This window comes from Xenia sp. Carnegie-2017, unplaced genomic scaffold, assembly GCF_021976095.1.
Source record: "Xenia sp. Carnegie-2017 unplaced genomic scaffold, XeniaSp_v1 HiC_scaffold_16, whole genome shotgun sequence".
Taxonomy (NCBI): domain Eukaryota; kingdom Metazoa; phylum Cnidaria; class Anthozoa; order Malacalcyonacea; family Xeniidae; genus Xenia; species Xenia sp. Carnegie-2017.
The window spans coordinates 9,694,663-9,699,369 of NW_025813469.1; positions in this window are offsets into that span (position 1 = coordinate 9,694,663).

Below are 4,707 nucleotides of genomic sequence, written 5' to 3' on the forward strand. Positions count from 1 at the left end.
ACCCGCTGGTCTCACGGTTTCTGAAGGGAGTAATTGAACTAAGACCAGCACTACCTCGTTATCGAGAAATTTAGGACGTAAGAACCGTAATAAATAAATTATAAACATATCACGAAACTTCAGTAAATTAAAAGACCAAACACTTACATTAGTAGTGTTACTTTGATTATTATCAGCACAACGTTGGATTAATATGAATAATATATAACAAATGGAAAGAAAAGTCCGAATAACCATTGGCAACAAGGTAAAACAAACCAGACCGGGACATCATTATACACTATCGAACTTGAAAAGTATACCCATGACAGAAAATTGTGCGTAGTCACACATTTAAATAAATCTGCACACTCAACTATTAATAAGTTATGTAAAACCATTTAGATCTGGTTTCTCTAACGTAAACGGCAAAGCCGTCATCACGCCTAGACGAAAACTTGAGTTCTTATGATTTTCAATTTTTCGCAGCCAAAATAATTTGCTGGCCAATCAGATTTTTTAGTGGTTTTTGATTTTTGCATGCACGTTTGTCTGCCGTACTCAGTTTTTAAAATGGTGGACGTTAAAACAGCCATTGTTTTGTTTGCTTTGTCGTTCTGGTCGTCTTTGCAGCAATGAGAATTATAATACGTTATTCCGAAGTTGTAATCTAGTTACTGTTTGTACTGTTTGATTCAGCCATTTTTCATTGATTTTTTCCATTTTGTGAATTAATTTTTACACGTAGAAAACAAATATACCCAGTCGCACGAAATTTTTTAACTCGAAAATTATCGCTTTTCGTGCAAAAATTTGCAAGTGGAAAACCGGCTTAATTAGTACGAAAAAAGCGTATAAGTATAGAGCAAATGGTCTACAACTAAGGGTAGAGAACATTTAAGGTTCCGTTTGTACAATTAGTTCTTCATTTGTTCTTGTGTTGCATTATGTGAGCTGTTTTGAAAATTTAAAACACGACATGTTCATTAAATAAACGAGTTGAACAACATTCCCTTCATTTTCCCTACCTTTCTGATATAATTAACATCATTGATGTGATTTAAGGCTGGTCTAAAATATTACAGAAAAGCATTTACTGAATGAGCCTTATTATTTTGAGAGATGTTAATTGGAGCTAAGCTGAGCTAAACTGAAGTCAAATGCATAATATTAATTTACATGAAAGTACATCATATAAAGCTTTTGTGACGGATTCTTCTTCATTCATTTGTTTCAAATATAAATAGAATCAGATAGGATGTATAAAGTAAGAGCAAAATGCTAATGCCTTTTCCTCCAGCAATAATATACATGAAAAAAATTCTCAATTCTGATTGGTTAAGAGCATGGCAGTCTTTGAAAAACTCACTTGCGCATTTTTATGCCTAATTACACTTGAAACCATGTTATTACATAAAAAAATAACAAATTCTTTCATATTTAACCCAATACCAATAGCCTTAGGCACAGTTACGTAGGATTGATTATGATGCCAACGCAGAGTGTTAGCTACATTTGTAAAAGAATTTATTATTGTAGGGCACACGTACATGAATAACCTCCCCCCTCTAGTGCTTTAGTTGGTTATACGCGACAGCAAAAGAACATAATTGACACTTTATTTAATTACAAAACACCACTTATTGCTACGACTATCACATGTGTCAACTTAAATTCCTGTATATGTTAATGCGAGTTAGTCATTTAGACACAAAGTGTATTATTGCATAAGGTATATACAATACTGGAATTTCGAATGCCACTTTGTACCTAGAGCTGAGGGTAACGCCAGCAGTAGCGTAGCCAGCCCAAATTTTTACTTCCACTATGCAAAGATTATTGTGTTCACCGACCGTGAGAACAGTAGATTTCTAAAGTAACGAATAATGGTAATCTTTCAGAATTTTCATAGCGGAAGTAAATTTGCAAGCTGGCTACGAAACTGAACGCCAATGCTATCGTCTTGTTTTTAATTCAAAATAATGTGACGATTTAATACAATTTTTAGGCAAGCAAATGGAAAAGTGTCTTGAACACATACCATGGAACAGTTTTAACTGGTTTGGAAGAGTAATACTTATTGCCTTTTTTTTATTTGGCTTTATCGTTTCTGGTATTGCATTAAATTTATATGGTGATACTTCATTTCATTGTTATATCGAGATTATATCAAAGACCAAAGAAATCTCTCTCTTAAAAAACATTGAATCAAGATGTTTCATACAATACAAAGATGGACTAACTTTCAAGTATGCTATTTTTCTTGTGGTGTGTTTGAATTTTCGCATTATCTTAATTTGGAGTATTGTCTATGGATATTATGTAAAGCGTCGAATTGAACATAATGATAATAACAGTCCAATAGAAAACAGTGATGAACAAAGTGAACCTCTACATGCAGAATATAGCGAAGAAATTCATCAATCTAATAACGTTGCATTTAATTTTTCTTCATTTTACATGTACATCTTTCAGTTGGTGGTTCGCTTCATCATATTGTCTGTCTTTGTTGGATTACTTTTCTCTGCCAAGTTTCCCATTAGCTTCACCTGTAAATACGTCCAAAAATGAAAGAAATTTTCTTGTTAAATCATGCCATTTCTACCATTGTTTATGTAAATCCCAACGGTGATAATACTGAAATCTTAATTAAAGCTGTTTTATCGGTCAATTTAATTGTAATAACACTAACAATTTTAGAGCTGTGTTACTTGAAATATAAGGCTTGGACAGATAACTCTTTTAAAAAAGAGGAAAAATTTTCTAAAGTTTACTTGAATTTTGTACCGCTCCAAAAAGAGGACTGTGCAAATCCTTTGAAAGGAAAAGAAGAAGAATTTGGAAAACATTTGGAAGAAATTAAAAACACTTTCAATACCGACAAAGTATTTGAAATACATGACGACTTTGGCAACGAGATGAAAGAGTGGCGAAATCTTGACGATATTTACATCAACGTCTTAATGCAAGCAGACAGACAATGAAAGAATGCTTATCCAGAAAGTTTGAAAGACACGAAGCCTTTCATTGGTATCTTACAATAAGAAAAGATACAAAAAAATTAACAAGAGCAACAGAAATTTTTAAACCAATCCAGGAGGAGCAAGACCAATCGTATCCCCGTACCATTTTAGTTATTGGAAGGCCAAGAAACGGTAAAACTATGTTAACAAAAAAAAATTTACTTGAATGAATGAAAAATTCAGATGAATTTTTTTTTGATAAACCAGTTCTTTTAATTAGATGTCGTGGTATTAACAATGGCAACATTAATCTCAAAGATATGTTAAGTGATTGTAATGGAGTTTTAAATCTTAATTTTCCTAAAATTTATGACTTTATAATCAATAATCCTGAAAAAAATGTTCTTGTCTTTGATGGTCTTGATGAACTATCTTTTAATAAAGAATGCCAGAAAACTGATGGTTCAATCCTCCATGATGCGAAAATGCCAGCATTTAGACTATTAAGTTTGTTTGTAAGACGTAAACTGTTGCCTGGTGTCACTGTTGTTATAACATCACGACCCACAGCTGAACATGCATTTGATAAACTAAAATTTGACCGAACAGTGGAGATCTTAGGTTTTTTTGAATCACATTAATAATTCTAATGAACTTCGTAGCCTCTGCTACATCCCTGTCAACACTTATATTGTCTGCTTGACCCTAAAGGAAAGCTTTATAAATAATGCTGACGATATTCCAAAGACAATCACTGAATTGTACAACAGAGCAATTAAAATCTTACTATGGAGACACCATCCTTCTCTCAAGAAAAAGGAAACGCCGAAAAATCATTTGACTATCCCTTTACCATCCTCACTTGATAAGGAATTAAAAAGAATAAAAGAAAATCAAAGAGAGGAATTGAGGAAGGAAATTTCATTTTTGAAGAAGAGAATAATACAGAATTTCAAGATTTGGCAAATTGTGGTGTTTTTCATCAGATACCACATAAACGACGCTTTTTTATTGTTTTCTTCATTTAACTCTTCAGGAATTTTTAGCTGCGTGGTGTATTGTTGACGATTGGCAAAACCTTGGACAATTTTTGGATGATCACGTTGCAGATCCTAAATGGCATTTGGTGATTGAATTCATTGCTGGTTTAGTTGGAGATATGAAGAAAAGAGCTGAAGTAGAGGATAATAACGTTGTTGAACAAACGTAAAATGTTTATATGTATTACTAAAAAATCTCTGCACGCTTTATGTGGTTACGTGAAATTTTTTATTAAATCAAATAGAACTCATTTTTTTAAAAAATATTATTTATTATTTTTCTACTGCAATTTTCATAAATTTGTGTTCCAAGCGACAATCAAAGAATGTTTGACAGATGACATCTCATTAACCTATTTTATTCGAGCATTTATCCTTATATAAAAAAAGTGGTCGAAAATACTCCTCTTACTGTTTTATTAGTAAAATGTGTAACTTTCATTGAAACCTAAAGTATGTACCGACCTCAGTTATCAAATAGAAAAGAGAAGAGCATCTTAAAAAATGATTTAAAAGCATGAACATCAATGAAAATAAATTTTCATAATTTGATGCATTGCACTAAATCCAGTCAAAAATAATATATAGCTTTATATAGTTTTCTATTTTATTCAATACTACATAAATTAACACTGCATATTGTAGAGCAATGTTTATGTGGTAGTGGTAAGTGTTATAATTTTATGGAATAAGGTAAAAAACCACATTTCATTTTTACAAAGCGC